Source organism: Carcharhinus amblyrhynchos, chromosome 3, assembly GCF_965287045.1.
Source record: "Carcharhinus amblyrhynchos chromosome 3, sCarAmb.v2.hapA, whole genome shotgun sequence".
In the NCBI taxonomy this organism is placed as follows: Eukaryota; Metazoa; Chordata; class Chondrichthyes; order Carcharhiniformes; family Carcharhinidae; genus Carcharhinus; species Carcharhinus amblyrhynchos.
In genome coordinates this window covers 29,184,302-29,201,810 of record NC_137326.1, presented here as the reverse complement: position 1 = coordinate 29,201,810, position 17,509 = coordinate 29,184,302, and positions in this window count along the sequence as shown.

Below are 17,509 nucleotides of genomic sequence, written 5' to 3'. Positions count from 1 at the left end.
ATCTTTTCTGAAAGGTATGAAGGCATTCATCTTTCTGAGGAGCATGACCATGACAAGCTTTATGTAGCTGTGTGCTGGGAAATGTGACACATCACAGATGTCGCCGACAGGACGCTGAAGGAACCTGAAGTATCAAGACTGAGGGCAACAGTCACTTTCAGACATCGAGTGTCCACCAACAGGGTTGGATGTAATCTCAGACCCAATCATCTCACAAATGGGAGTCATAGTCTCCCTTGAGAGGTGGATCCTGCTTCTGCACTGTGCTTCAGTCAAGTCCAGATAGCTGAATCTAACTCTGTATCCTCTTCCAGTAGAGTAATGGTGCCTTCTCTGGCCTCTTCTCCCTTGTCAGTTTTGTTTGCCTTCAACAACCTCAGGGTACAATGCTTGGCAGATGATGATGCTTCTAGATGGCTGGCCTCCTCTCCCTTTTATCCCTCTCCTCCCCAGACGAGGAAGTGCCTCCACCTGACATGACAAATGCATTTTTAAACTTTAGGTTCACCGAGGTGCTGACTTAATGGTGCTTTGGCCAGTCTGTAATTGCCTGTTTCAGGACAGAAGCTTCCTTTACCTCCAGAAAATACGTGGTATATGATTATCAACGCAATCAAGAAAGTCAAGTTACATAAGAGATGTTTACTCCTTTCTCCAGATGCTTTGTTCCATCCTTAGCCTTATATCCCACCCTGGATTGAGAAAGTGCAAATTGTGTATTCCTCATCTGCTTGTTCAGCCCTTGAGTCGACTGTAAAAATGCACAGGCCTCTTAAAGTTACTTCTTTAACTGATGTTGGGTGGGTTATCATGGAATCATAGAATCCCACTGGCAGAAGGAAACCATCCAGCTCATCGAGTCTGCACTAATACCAATCTACCCAGGTCCTATACCCGCGCAGTTACCCTGCTAATCCCACAAACCTATCACATCCTGGGACATTAAGGGTTAATAAGAACGTAAGAAATAGGAGCAGGAGTAGGCCATCTCGCCCTTCGAGCCTGCCCCGCCATTCAATGAGATCATGGCTGATCTGTCGTGGCTCAGTTCCACATTCCCGCCCTCACCCCATAACCCTTAATCCCCTTGCCTATCAAAAACCTATCAACCAATAATTTAGCACGTCCAATGAACCTAACCCACACATCTTTTGCTGACATCCTGGCATGTCTGCCCACTGAAATATCACAACGCAGCGTGATAACGTCTGGACTTCCTCCTAATGTCATCATGTTCTATCATGGCACAATGGCAATGCCATGAATCCACAACCGCACCTCAAATTCAGGCCATGGTGTCCTGGCCAATATTTCCCTCTCAACTAATGTTACCAAAATAGATGATTTGGTAATTATCTAATTTGCTGTCGGTTGCACTTGTATAACATTTGTACATGAAACAACAATGATTATCCTTTAAAAGTAACTCATTGACGTGAAACTCCCTGGATATCCTTCTCTCAAGTAGCTCTCTCCTATCTCTTTGAACAATGCCTTGGATATGTTGCCTCATCTAGAAATATTGATCCTTGTCAAGCAGTAAGAGATGGCATTCATTTGGTGAAAGAACCTTATCTTCCCTTCATGGAAGAGGCCAGTAATCTGTTTCTCTTCCTGGGCCAAGATTCCACCATATGTGAATCCCCCTGAGAACTCCTGTTAAACAGAATGTAGTGAGGCTCACGAACGCAATGTCACCATCAGGGAGGCACCATCTGCTTTCTGGATCAGATGGTCACAGTGCCAGGCATGCACCTCACCCCCTGTAAGTGAGGGTCTACTAAGATATTCAAAGGGGTCGGTATGGTTTCTCTGGTCTCCATTGCCAGACATGGATTTAATTAATGGTCTAGGACCAAGCCATAATCATTTGGATTTTGCTGTTAAGTAATGGTGTCTGAAATTTGGGAGGGCAAGTCACTCTTAAATTACCATAAGGGTAAGTGGAGTAGGCAATCTATTGATTATAATGGCTATTTCACCTGCTAATGGGGGAAAATTGAGACAAAATTTAGTGCAAACCTGAGATCTGTAAAGCACATATTGACAGAACAAAGAAGAAAGTGAAACATCATGCATTACTTTGGTAATGAAAAAACAAAATCAATAACTTGAGGAAGTGGGCTGTAATTTTGCTCACAATCTCTGCAAGGATAGCGAGTTACAATTTCATTACAATTGTTAACTTTGTTAACATTACCTGATCTATTTTGAAATGAGCAGGTGGCAAGTGAAACAGGCAAAGCTGGAAGCATTACTTAAGAAATCTCAATCCTATACGTCACCGTTACAGTAAATTCTGCAAAGCCAACTCTTGCCTCGTGATGAAATGCTGCAGCCATGCTTACCAGATTGCAGAGCTAACGTATTTCCTTTTGCTCCAGAAATGAGTACAGTCGAATATCCACCAGTGGAGTTGATAAAGTGGGCCTAATCAATGCCAGAGCACTCCACCACTACATTGATGGAGCCGTCTCTCACAACTTGAGAATACTGCACTTTGCTTTTGATTTTCATTGCAGTAATGCAGCATTGACCTAAGGAAAATATTAATTCAAATTAAGAAGAAATCCATGCTTTAAAGAGAGAGCAGGAAAAAAATTATGAGAAAGGTTCCAGGGATATTGGGTTTTGAGTTACGTGGATAAATTGGACAAGTTGAGGTTGTTGTCCTTAGAGGAGGGAGAATTGAAAGACAAATAGAGGTGTTCAAAATCATGAGGGGTCCATACAGAGTCGATGGGGAAAAATTGTTCCCAATGGGAGAAGGACAAGGGCCAAAGGACACCAATATAAGGTGACTGGTGTTATGAAGAAGAGGGTGATCTCCTCTCAGAAAACTAACGCTCAACCACTCAAAGAAAAGTACCTCCCTCTCATAATCTATTTAAAGAGTATGTGAGAATGGTATGATCTGCGTACAGCAATTTTTAGTAGTTAAGTCAAAATAACTACATGAGACTCTCTTTTTAAAAACAAACAGTAACACTTTATTTTATCTAACTAACCCAACAGTTAACTAAACTATTATCAACTGAATAAAAGACTATTCTAATGGAATGCTGTTTAGATAATTACAATTCCACTTATTAACAAAAAGAAAATAGAATTTTTAGCCACACTCAAAATGGAATTAGGTTTGTTGACTCCCCGGAATCTTCTTCCTTCTTTGCTTTTCCTCTCCTGTGTTCTGTTAGTCTGTTCTGCTGAGATGAAATGAGGCTTTCTCTTGACACATAAATGTGTCTACCACACTGCCAGAAAGTTGCCTGTCTGTGCCTCTCTAGCTGAGAGCTGTGGCAGTTTTGGCAGAGGCTGTGGCTGTCTTTCTGGCCCTTTGGAGCAGGGAGCAGGTTGCGTTTATGCTCCCAATGACGTATCAAAATTTGCACAATAGGATTGGTTCACAGATTATCAAAGCATCAAAATTCAAATCCGATAGGCTCTTGCTTTTCAAAAGCTTATTTCAAATTGATTGGCTAAAATTCAAAAACATGTTCTAATTCAAATGTTAAAGGTTGTTATGAAAGCAAGCCTGTTGTTTTTGTCTCTCAATACAATGTTTCAGTCTGTACTGGATTTTTTTTGCGCCTGCAGCTCTTTAGTACACAGGAACCACCTTTTAATCTGACAATTTTACATCTCTTAGCAATTTACAAGTATTTATAATGTTACAAACATTAACTTCACAACACAAGCAAAAGAATGAATGATGACATAAGGAAAGTGGTTAAAAGCAAGTGGTTAGCACCCGGGATGCACTATCTGAGAGTTTGGTCGAGGTAAATTCAATCATGACTTTCAAAAAGGAATTGGATAAGGAGTTTAATAGGAGGTAATTGCTGGGCATTGTGGGATGAGTTGCGGAATGGGAGTAGCTGATATTCTTTTGCAGAGAACTGGCACAGACACAATAGGGTCAAATTGCATCTTTCGGTGCTGTAATCATTCCATGATTCTTTTAATGTAACGGTGCAGCTGAGTCAAAAGGACATGATTACATTATGCAGGGCGTGTACTCCATAATTTGTTTCTTGCATACACAAGTTTTCAAGTACCCTGAAAATGAAGAATGCATGGGTCCAGTTTGATTTCCATCCTGATTTAAACCATCAATTTTTGCCAGTGTTGCAACAAATTTATCTAAAAGCAATTACCAGTGTTTAATTTGCAGTTACTCCACATTGCAGTAATATTTAAATGTATTATCTGATAATCTAGAAAAACACATAAAATGTTACGAATCAAAATAAATTTCTGGGAAGTGTTTTGACAATTAATGTTTTAGGTTGCAGAAATTCTTTCCCACGCTCTGCACTGCCCCTTCTTTAGCATCATCAACAAACATTGATACTATCCCTCTTGTCAATGTGTTAAAATTATTTATGTCATTGTAAAGCAAATGTCCAAAAGCAGATCCTTAGATCACACTACTAATCACATACTGCCAATCTTAAGAGGTATGTATTTATCTCAAATCTTTCTTCTCTGTCTCTTTGCCATCTCTATTTCTATTCGGCGCATTAGTAAACACCTTCTAAACATTCGATCTGAGTTGCAATTAAGCTTGCCCCTTCATTGAATTTTCCCTGTTACAACTCGATCCATCATCATCATCCATTGCAAACCTTTACTTTTTAATCTCCCTGTGGTAATTTGAGGCTGGGACCAGATTGGGAAACAAATATGAACATCATTGGGAACACATATTTGGCAGGATTTTCTGGCTGAGCTCACCCCCAAGTCCAGAAATTCCCTCCTGAGATCAATGGGACTTTGCATGGTCTGCCCCCACCTGCTACAATTTCTGTGTGGACGGGACAAGAAAATTGGGATGTTTACAGGCTCAGCGTCATCTCACTAAGTAGAGCACAGTGCTGGCACTGCCCACCAGTTGATTGTCCGGAGGGAGGGCAACAACTCCTACAGCCTTAGCCCCCAATCTCTTCTGCTCCACAGTTTAAAAACCTCTGACATGAACTGTGATACATCTTAATTTAAAGTAAAATTTCAAACTACAAATATGAAGCTTATCTATACAAAGTTTATTGCATTGCCCATCCCCAAACTCATTCGTACTATATATCTACAGTTCTTCATTCAGTATCTAGACTTTGCCCAAATTTGACTTCCTTGACTTTTGAATTTCTCTGTCATCAAGATGATCTTAATCTGCCTTGTTATACTGTGTGAAACAGCTGCCATGACTCCGTTCTGCCACTCAGCCACCCAAGGTTGGGTGGAAATTTCTGGCCTCACAGTGCCAGGGACTCGGATTCAGTTCCAGCCTCGGGTCACTGCCTGTGTGGAGTTCTCACTTTCTTCCAGTGTCTGCGTGGGTTTCCTCTGGGTGCTCCGGTTTCCTTCCACAGTCCAGGTTAGATTGATTGGCCATGCTAAATTGACCCTAATGTCAGGGGATTAGCAAGGCGAATGAGGGTTGCAGGAATAGTGTCTGGCTGGATTGTGGTTGGTGAATACTCAATGGGTCAAATGGCCTCCTTCTATACTGTAGGGATTTTATGAAGGTTCAAGATAATCATTTCCCTGCTGTTTTACCTGCTGAACTCCTGTCTTGTTCTCCTGCCCTTCCAGAGCCCACAGAAATAACTTAAGATTTATCTGTGATGAACCTCCTCTCCTCAAGCAGTCTTACGAGTAGAGTTCACAGGGGTGTCACACACTACCTGCAGATGAGGTCTCAGCACTGATTATCTTACAGCTACATTAATGTCTCCATCCCATATAAAATCTTGCACAAGTGACATCTTAATCACTGGAGGTGATGGCTGAGTGATATTGCCGCTGGACTATTAATACAGAAACTTATTTAATGTTCTGAGGGCCTGAGTTCAAATCCCACTATGGCAGGTGGTAGAATTTGAATTTAATAAAAAAATCTGGAATTAAGAATCTACAGATGACCATGAAACCATTGTCGATTGTCGGAAAAACCTATCTGGTTCACTAATATCCTTTAGGAAAGGAAATCTGCCATCTTTGTCTGGTCTGGCTTATATGTGACGCCAGATCCACAGCAATGTGGTTGACTCTCAACTACCCTCCAAGGGCAACTAAGGACAGGCAAGAAATGCTAGCAAGCCAGTGATGCCGATGTCCCACAAATGAATTTAAAAAATTGCTTACTGTGGAGGGTTCAGCAGACACACATGTTTCTGCAATACTCTTCTATCCATAGTGCTCATAGTCAATCCATCTGGCTTTGTGCAGGACAAGCTTGCCCATAATTGATGGAGGGGATACTCTGGGGTTAAGGGTACGCTCCTCCCACGAGGAGCAGGCCACAGAGTTGGCAGGCAAGGGCTGACATTGTTCCTGTGCAGAAAATGAGATTGACCAGATCTATTAACCAACAAGTCTCGGGGGGGGGATCCATCCTGTATACATCAACACATGTAAACAATGACTGTGCATGACCTATAGTTTTGGAGCTTGACTAATCAATCACTAGCTCTTTTCTCTATTTCATTCACCAACAGGAGAAGGTAGAGGAAGAGCTTGATGAAGCACCTCAGCCCCAGCCCTAAGATCATCTTAGAAGAAGAGTCCGAGGATGAAGACCTATCGCTGCATTCATTTGGATCCTCCACTAGTGCGGATATATGCACCTTGATGGCTCCCAGGTCCAGAGTAGGCTCAGGGTCCACAGTAGATGGAGGTAGTAACAGCCAAGGAATCTGATGTCAGAGTGTTAGTGTGTCAGATCCGGAACCCCAAGGTACATTATGATGCCAGACTAGTCCCCAACAATTTTTCTATTTTGGCATAAATGTGAGGAAAGAATACTTCACCTCAGAAGTGATTCCACTGAGAAATTAGAAATCTTTCTAACAAAACAAGCTTTATTTACAACACAATTTAAGTTTCACTCTAACAAAGGAAGCAGTTTAATTTAACTCTTAACCACTGAACAACCTCTAAACATGAAAAGAAAAAACTTATAACCTATAAATTATTTCTATTCAGTTCCAATTAAATCTTTCATAGATTTAAATCCTTCTCTAAAAATAGTCAGCAAATCCAAGCATACTTGCTTTTATGTGGGTTAACAACTCTCGAGGTCCCATAGAGATTTTGTAGAAAGAGACAGCTTTTGTAGGCTTCCATCTTTAAACAGCCGTTTCCAGCAATTGAGCCCAGAAAGCTGTTTCTCTCTGCCACAAACCGAGCTCCTCCCATTTCTAATATCACATGTTCAAAAGAACCTGTATACCTAACTCACCTTTCCATTACTTTAATTGAGAAAACACCCCAAGGGTCCTCTTCCTTAGTAAACAAAAGCTCATTAAGCCTTCTGCTAAATAAACACTTACAAGGCCAAAATGAGTATGTATTCTGCTTTCTCACATCTGCTGTATTCCTGCCAGACAAATGAACTGTTTGTAACAAAACACTGAATCTTAAAACAGTCCCACCTCAAACAAAATATATTAATGACATAATAACACCACACCGCCTCTTAAAGAATATGAACCAACAATATGAAACATTGGCTATATTTTCAAAAACCTCTAGAGTTTTTCACACTATTAGTATTCTATAAGATACATATCTTACTGCATCTCAGCTTGTAAATGTAACAATAGTATAGTCCAGTTCAGTCTTTCTTTTCCAACATTGAATGTTCATTCTTCTTCATGTCGTCAAAATCGTGATGAAGCATCTGCAATCATGTTCTTTTGTCCTTCTAGTTCTTGACACACTGCTGTCATTATTGCTCTCTCTTTTCAGAGGCTTCCTTCTGTTCTTGATCTTGCTTTAATTCCAAATCCAAGTGTGGTTCTGTTGTCCTGATTGTAAATTAATCTGCTGCATTCCTGTCAGATAAACCAACTGTTTGTAACAAAAGACTGCATCTCAAAGCAATCCCACCTCAAACATAAAATATATTAATAGCATAGTAACGTCACACAGAATCCAAGTTCAATGATAAGTCTTTGCAAATGACCCTGAAAGAAATGTTGGAGATGCAGAGAGAGGCAGGGGAACATTAAGCAGCGATGTCACAGACTATCACCACACTGCAATGAAGGATGGAGGAATCCATCCATATCTGTCTGATGTTTGGGTGGCATGGTAGCGCAGAGGTTAGCACTGCTGCCTCACAGTGCAAGGAACCGGGGTTCAACTCCTGGCTTGGTTCACTGTCTGTGCGGAGTCTGCATATTCTCTGCATGGGTTTCCTCCGGGTGCTCCAGTTTCCTCCCACAGTCCAAAGATGTGCGGGTTGGTGGACTGGCCGTACTAAAATTGCCCCTTAGTGTCAGGGGCCTAGCTTCGGTACTGGGTGGGATTGTGATTGGTGCATCCTCAGTGGGCTGAATGGCCTCCTTTTGCACTGTAGGGAATCTATGATGTTGCTGCTCCAGCATGTAAGCTTTTCAAAATCTTCATGAGAAGGATGGCAGCTGCTTTGGTACACTCTGCTGCCACTGTATACAGTGGTGGAGGGAGTGAATATTTAAATTGTTCTGTTGTAAAGGCCAATGTGGAGAAACATTTCTGATAATAGTTTCAAGTTTGAAACGTAACCACTGTCTAAACTCCAGTAACAATTTCAGTAAGCTGTATTTTTCATTGATACTGTTACAATTAAAGATGTTTTCTAGCACTGATGAAAATTTTGTAAATAATGACTAGAAACACCGAACCAATGTGAGTCTAGTGTAACTTTCACAATAGAGATATACAAATTCTTTCCTGTAACCTTCAAAGGCATAATTTTGTGTTAGCATCCCCTGTTATATTGCATAGTGGAAAAATGTGGAACTAAAAGATTGATAACTAACTTATCTTTGGAAAACAATGACTAAATAAGTTTGAAGAAGAATTTGTACGGCTTTTACAAAGCAATGTATATTTTCCTGCTTGTGATTTTTCCTTTCTGCAGTAAGACAAAAAAACACTCTTGTTTCTTTTACTCTTTCACAGGTTGTCGACATGATTGGCAAGGCCAGTATTTAATTGTCTATCCCTAATTGCTCCTGAGAAGGTGGTGATGAGCCATCTTTGTGAACGATTGTAATCCATGCGGTGCAAGTACACCCATAGTGCTGTTAGGGAGAGAGTGCCAGGATTTTAACCCAGTATTGGTGAGGGAACAGCGATATACCCCTAAGTCAGGATGGTGTGCAGCTTGGAGGGGAACATGCAAATGATGGTGTTATCATGCATCTGCTGCCCTTGCCCTTTGAGGTGGTAGAGATCGTGGGTTTGGAAGTTGCTGTCAAAGGAGCTTTGCTGAGGTGCTGCAGTGCATCTTACTGCTGCCATTGAATGCAATGGTGGAGTGAGCGAATGTTTAAGTTGTTTTGTTACAAAGACCAATATGGAAAAAATGTTTCCGATAATAGTTTCAGATTTGAAATGTAACTTTTCCATTATTTAATTGTCTCAAAAATCTTATGAACTCACAAAATAATTACGCAGTGGTGGGAATATGTAGTTTTGTGGGTACAGGAATAGTGTACGCAGCTTTGCAGACTGGAATTTTTATTTCAGATATTTTCAGTTGTTTCTGTGATAAAGACAAGGTTCCAAGGTGTCCTCTAAATAACCCATCCTCATCATTATGCAAAGTGAGTGTCTTGAGACTTCCACAAATAAACAGGTTTCATAACAACAAGCGTAGAGTACTTTTTGCCTGTTCATAATTACAGTACAGTCGACATTAGAGAAGCCCTTAATTACATGTATTCATGTTTCCTCAGAAATTAAAAATCTGTACTCTGTGCAGTGTTTTTCATTCCAGCTGAGTTACAACATAATTTAGTCTATTGATTACATAAGCCTTATTAGATGTTTGATTCAGGGAGGCAAGAATTTTGCGTTCAGTAGAAATTTCTGAATTGGGAATGAAATATTTTATCATTTTCATACCCAACCTCAGAATCGAGTGCCACGTGGGTTAGAATGAAAGACAGACCCTCAACAATGTTGCTAACTCAATCCCTGTTCATTACTGCAATATTCTAGAATTATAGAATCGTAGAGTCAGAAACAGTGCAGAAGGAGTCCATTCAGTCCACCAGACCCACACCAATAACAATCCCACCTAGGCCCTATCCCTGTCATCCTATGTATTTACTTACCCTGCTATTCCCCCTGTCAGCAAGGGACAATTTACCTTGGCCAATCAATCTAACCTGCACATCTCTTGGACTGTGAAGTTTGAACGCTAAGATTGTGAAGACTGAAACATTCTTTCCTTTTGTGAAGAAACTGGAACACCTGGAGAAAACCTGCACAGATGTGGGGAGAACATGCAAAATCCACATAGATAGTCATCCAAGGCAGGAATTGAACCTGGATCCCTGGCGTTGTGAGGCAGCAGTGCTAATCACTGTACCACTGTACCGCACCAGTGGCACATTTTGTTGACCAGCTGTTCTTTTCACTTTCCTGAATAAAACTACCAATCAGCATTGGTTTATACACTGAGAGTTCCCACGTGATTTCTGAGTGAGGATTTTCTGATTTTCTCTGGCTGTCCTTCACCAGTGATCTGATCTCATTATTACAAGCCAAACAGTCCTGGTATCAGTAGAAACTGGCCCCTTCATCCTGTCAGGCAGCCTGTCCAGCTTCTGTAAGAGTGCCTATTGTGGCTTTTGCAGAAAACCACTGTGTGCTGTCTACCCAAATAAAACTCCATCTGAGGCAGAGTGACAGGAGAATGATATCACTTGCAGCTGAAGCAAACCCAATCGTTATTTCAGTCTTAAGTAAGTTTGCTGAATCCGAAATTAATGCATTTGGACTCCTTTAAACAAAAATTGTCATCTGGCAAATTGACTTGCAATGATACCCTTATTGGTGCACAAATAATTGGAAATTATTTTCTAATATACCAGAAAGGTTTCTCTAATGGTCAACATATCCTTTGCTACAAAAATTCCTTAATTTGGTGATCAACAGTTTGCATTGTTGCAGATGAGGGTAGACCTGGCCATTCTTCATCCCTGCTGGGACTTATTGTGCTTCAAATTTGGTGACAATGTCCTTTCAAGCTGTGTATTACATTTGAGAAGTTCATAAATGATATATTTTGTAAATCATATATTTTAAAAAAGCAGTTTGGTATTATGCACCCATCTAAATTATATCATGGAGATGTAAGTTCAATGTTATTAATAATTTTCTGCAGCTCCTACATAAGTTTAACTTTCACATAAATATGAGTTAAAAACATTTTGCCCTATCTTTTTAGTGCAGCTTCCAAAGGCCCCTTCGAAAATCAGCAGATTATTTAAGATCTGAAAAAAAAATTACATGCATAGCACATGCTTTGCTGAACTCCATAGAAAGGTGTGAAATGTAGAAAGGTCCTGTCATGACTGTATAAGAAAGGGTCAAATGGCTCACCTTCTGTCACTTCCTCATTTGAAAATAACAGTTACTTTTTTGTTTGAGAAGAATATTTGCCAGAATTTCAAATATGATTGAATATTTCAATTTGTGATGATTTCAGCCAGGCTAATGAGGTTGGTCTGCTAGAGTATGAACTCGCTGATTGAGTCCTCCGCTAAAAGATGCCCCTGATTGAGCGCTCATCAAAAGATGTCCCTGATTGAGTCCTAATTGATGGCCCAATCAGGGAGCCTCGTGTTCCACGTTTAAAGCAGGTGTGTCAGTCTCTCTGCCTGCTGAAGCAGGGAGCACACAGAGAGCACTCTGTGTGTAGTATGTCTTGTAAATAAAGGAACTTCTGGTGTTGGGACCTTCACCTCCGTGGCTTTATTACAAAGTTTAATCAGTTTGGTCATGGTCTGGATATCACCTTCAACCTGGGTCCCATTTTCTAAGCAACTATCCTTTAATGGTCCATCTGCAACAGTTGAATACCTCGGGTGATTAGCGTAGGTGCCTTGCTAATGAGACAGAAATGTGGAGTCTTACACGCTCAGTGGGCCGTTGCCTTTGGTGGGGCTTATAAGCTGTCTGATTTCATTTCAAAGAGGTTGAGGTTGGAATGTGAGATGTTTGTTAATGCAGAATAGGTGGCTAACTTGACTGTGCTGAAGTCATTAATAGACAGTGTTTTTAAAAAGTCTGTTTTTTAAAGGTCCAATTTTATGTTTCCAGCTTTAAAAAAATAATGGTTTGGCACAAAAAATATCTTAACGACAATCTTAAAATGCAAAAGGGTCTGTGATGGGATTAGAATTGTTGAATCATCGAAACCCTACTGTGCAGAAGGAGGTAATTCAGCCCATCAAGTCTGCCCCGACAACAATCCCATCTAGGCCTTATCTCTGTATTCCCACATATTTATCCCGCTAATCCCTCTAACCTACACATCCCAGGACTAAGGGGACAATTTAGCATGGCCAATGCACTTAACTCACACATCTTTGGATTTAAACCCTTCTTTGCTCACTTAACTTGGCTCAAGCTGCTTTTGTGCATCTATAAACAGTGAAGACCAATATCGCAATGTCTTTGCTGGTGGCACAGAAAGGATGCAGAATCTTCTGTCAGAAATTGGAATACATTGTTCCCATTTTATGTCTGAAAAACTGGTACAAGGCATACCAGTTTCTTCCAGAATTATTTTAATCAGAGGTTATTCCATTAAAGAAAAAAAAGTTCAATCACACACTGCAGTCATCAGTAGCAAGATTAGTTTAGAACATGTTCTTTGTTTCTCCAGTATTTTGAATAAGTATTGACCCTTTCTGTACTGTGAATCTGTTTTTAATTGTGAAGCCTGAACTTGGCATTTCAAATTGATCACTCCAAATCAATCCCCTATTTTGTTGCTTTTCTGCCAAATGCAGCCACAAAGTTGGTGGCAAGCCAGAAACAATGGCTGTGCCAAAGGAGATGACTTTGGCCTGTGCCTCCAACAGCAATACAGCATTAATCCCATCATCAATGTCAATCCAAGTGATTTGTCATTGAGCCAGATGTAGTTGCTTTTTTTGACCATCACTGTGATGATTGCCTGAATCTTTAACAAGAACAGATTTAATCTAGGCCTATGGGAGACAGAAGATCCGAGGACCGTAACCAGGCCAATTTTTACAGCGACCATAGCAATGGTTGGTTTTGTGGCTTTTTAAAAATTCATTCGTGAAACATGGGCATCACTGGCTGGCTAGCGTTTACTGCCCATCCCTAGTTATCCTTGAAGTGAGAGGCTTGCTAGGCCATTTCAGAGGGCAGTTGACAGTCAGCCACATTGCTGTGGTTCTGGAGTCACATGTAGGCCAGACCAAGTAAGGACAGCAGATTTCTTTCCTAAAGGACAATAGTGAACCAGTTTTCTCACAAGCGACAATGGTTTCATGGTCACCAATGGATTCTTAATTCCAGATTTTTTTAATTGAATTCAAATTCCACCAGCTGCTGTGGCAGGATTCATGAAATTTGAAATATGGGTTTTGCCCAGCCATCAGTTGTAATGTATGTTCCAGTGTTTTATGCTGGAGTCAGAGGACCAATTAATAGACCAGAAACAGCAAAGTATTTTAATAAGTTTTCTGGCTTTGAATCAAACATGAAATATGTTACAATATTCATTTTTACCATTAGTAGATAACAGCCATAAAAGAGATGTAGGCTTTTAACATTTTTTAGTGTCTCCTGTTGTGGGCCAATCAGGTCACTTATCTCATTTAAGTGCCTCTGGAGAGTAAGAGCTGGAATTTCAAAGAACTCTGAAGAACACCTGACTCATTAATTGTTGAAAATAACATTGTAATTGTATACTCGTTATGAAAAAGAAAAACTAAACCATGAAACGAAGATGTGGAGTTGCTGGCATTGGATCGGGGTAGGCACAGTAAGTAGTCTCGCAACACCAGGTTAAAGTCCAACAGGTTTATTTGGTAGCATGAGCTTTCAGAGTGTCATTCCTTCATCCTGATGGCACTCACCTGATGAAGGACCAGCACTCCGAAAGCTTATGCTACCAAGTAAACCTGTTGGACTTTAACCTGGTGTTGTGAGACTACTTACTGTACCATGAAACTAAATAAGAGGATTTATCCACTTTAATGAGTACATTTTTATTCCAGTAGTTAAAGTAGTATTCCAGACAGGCACCAGTGAAGCTATGGGCTGAATGTTCACTCCCAAAAATGGATTTGCAGGGGGTCATGTCAAAAATTTAAATGTAAAAATCCACAACAGGAATTTAACTCTCAAACACATCCACCCGTGGTTTTAGCAGAAACAGGATCAAAGGGTGAGCAACCATTTTTTTTCATGGGAAGCAGATTGGTCATTTCATTATAAAGAGGCTGTATATCTGGGGTGGCACAGTGGCACAGTGGTTAACACTGCTGCCTTCCAGTGTCAGGGACCCGGGTTTGATCCCCAGCTTGGAGTTTGCACATTCTCCCTGTATTTGTGTGGGTTTCCTCTGAGTGCTCCGGTTTCCTCCCACAGTCCAAAAAATGTGCTGGTTTGGTGAATTGGCCATGCTAAATTCTCCGTCAGTGTACCCAATAGGTGCCTGAGTGAGGCAACTGGGGGATTTTCAAAGTAACTTCATTGCAGTATTAACGTATGCCTACCTGTGACTAATAAATAAACCTTATCTTAATTTTAACAGTCTTTCAATTTTTAACTGCAGGCGGCCAGGTGTCCCAGGTTGCAGAAAATTTGGCAGCTTAAAGAAAGAAAATATGGCTGAATCTATGTGCCTTTACAGCACTGCTGTGGATCAGGAGGAGCAGGAGTTCTTCCTTCAGAACAAGCTACTCTGTAAACCCCTTCCCCACAATATGTTTGCTCCCCCACCATTGAGCCTCAACCCTGCAAATCTTACGCTCCCCCATGATTGAAACCCTTCCTCACCCACTAGACCACCAACAGTACCCCACTGGGCCACCAACAGTATCCCACTGTGCAATCACGATTCTCCAGACCACCTTAGGATATATTGCCCACTATCCCCCAGCCCTTCACTGCACTACATTGCCCTTTCTCTGTCGTCTCTCTCTCACTTTTCCAACATGCTTATCTGCTCACATAGATTCTGACCCTGTGAAGCAGAATTCCTGCCCTAAAGGCTGTCAATCTGTTACTCAGGCTGCCTGCAAGTGGGAATCCCACTTAAAGGATCTCTGTAGTTAAATTCCACAAGGCAATTGGGAAACATATTCTTCCAGATTTCTCGATCTCACAACAACACCTGAACACGGAGCACCTCTCCAGGCTAAAACCCTAGTCCATGGAACCAAAAATATCATTATGATGCAGCAATTGGAGGATCACCAAACGTTGGTCATTGTTCATGCCTGCACTACTGTAAGATCACCTCATATTCCAATATAACATATTGACAAGTGCTCCTGGACCATTGTGAATAATTCACTGGGAGTGTACCAGGATCAGAGACCACCTTACCCTTCCCATGTCTCTGTACTGGCCAACGTTGTTCAGTCAACACCACTAAAAGAAACACATCTCCACCTTCCTTCCTTCCTTTAAGATGCTCCTAAGTCTTAGCAATTTGTAAAGATTTTATTCACCTGGCATAATATGCCTTGTTTCAGTGTCAATTGTCTGAGCTCACTTGCCTCTATGCCTTTGCTGGTGGTTCTTTCCAGCAAGGATTACATATGGTCCCCATCAACAGGGACAACATGTGATGGCCTCGCTGGCAGAACTGGAGGTCACTGAGGCCCCCTGGGAGGTCAGGGGTAGGGGAGGTGCCCATTGGACAGTGCAAGCCTGGCACTGCCAGCCTGGCACACTGGCAGTGCCAAGGGGATGGGACTGGGGGAGAGCAGGACCTGGGGAGGACAGGGCCAGACTAGGGAGGATGGCTGCGCACTCTGCAATAGTGATTGGTGGGGGAGAATGGGGAACCGCTGCCAATCGGTGTGGGTGGGGGTTGGCAATCTGCCCGGCGGGTGTTTTGGCAATTGGTCCTGGTGGGAGTGGGGGAGGGGGGTGGAGTGGGGGGAGGGTGATCGTTCTGGATGGGGTTGGCATTTGACAAAATGTTACCTGGACTCATCCTCTTTTCTCTCCTTACAGATGCTGCCAGATCTGCTGGGATTTTCCAACATTTTCTCTTTCGGTTTCAGATTCCAGCATCCACAGTAATTTGCTTTTATCCAGTTATTAAAAAAAAGTTGCATTTGCCACTGATGTGATTTCACTGATTATTCTGGGTGAATGGAGTATCCTCAATAGCCCAAAGCCTCATTAAAAATATTGAACTAACATGTAGTTTTCCTTCTTCACCAGTAAATCTGTGATCAAACTTACGAGTACTCAAGATTTCTTGTTATTTCACTATTTTTGGAATGCAGAATTCTTTTAAGTGACAATGGGCCATACAATTATATCATGGACTTCTTGATCAATTTTCACCTCCACGTGGAGATCTTGTCAGATATAGCCAGTCCAGGGGTGGGCTTTCCTGATATCACCCACTGCCAGGATTGTCTGGTCCTGCACAAAGTCAATCACTACCAAACCATTGTGTGTTTTCAAGAAGAAATTAGACGTAGCTTTTTGGGCTAAAGGGATCAAGAAGTATGGGAGGGGTGCGGTGGCAGGCAGGATCAGGGTATTGAATTTGGTGATCAGCCACGAAGGGATTAATGTCCTAATCCTGCTTATATTTTCTATGTATGGTGGGTCTATAGTCATGGTGGGAAGGGGGTGGGTGACAGGGAAGGGTAGAAGGTAACGAAGTGAGTTTGAAAGATGATACTCAAACTGACTGTGACCATGTAATTAGTCAGTCAGCATGAGGTGGGAGGAGGTCTATTTTGGTGGGTGGATTTCAACGTCAAACAAGTAGTTGAATAAAGGAACACCCTAATAATTAGGAGGCAACTGGATGTCAAACATTTTCACTTATTCTTCTCTCTGTGGTGAAGCATGCATTGCAGCAGGATTTTCTCAACTCATGGGTTTCATAACATCATTGTGGACTGCAGCGATTCAAGAAGGCAGCTCACCACCACCTTCCCAAGGATGGGCAATAAATGCTGGCCAGCCAGCAATGCCCATGCCCCACAAATGAATAAAAAAAAACCCAGGTGTGGAACTGCCATTCATTCTGTGCCATTTGCCATTGCCTGCTGTCAGGGGCAGAGATGAAGGGGGGTTAGGGAAATGGAATGGCTCAAAGGGACACGGCTGATGGAAGGCAGCTAACTCGTGAATCCAAGCCTTCATCCTCCCCGGTGAATGATCATGATTGACATGGTTGGTCATTCAGTACTCCCAAGGCAATGGTCTCTCTATAGAGTTTCAAAGGTACTGGAAATAAACGGATAAGGTGAGGCTTTCCTGTGTGCAACTAGTCTTAGTCAACAGAATGGAAAATTCCACCCAGGGTGTCAATCTGAATGTGGGAGAACTGGACTGTACCTTCTCAGTAGATTCTCCATAGTTGAACTGTCTTCGCCAGTTGGCTATGTTTGTTGAGAAAGACCCAGAGGAAAGGAAAACGGGACAAGTAATCTGAGTGACACAGAGAGGCTGGACAGTAGAAAATGATATGCATCACAATTGG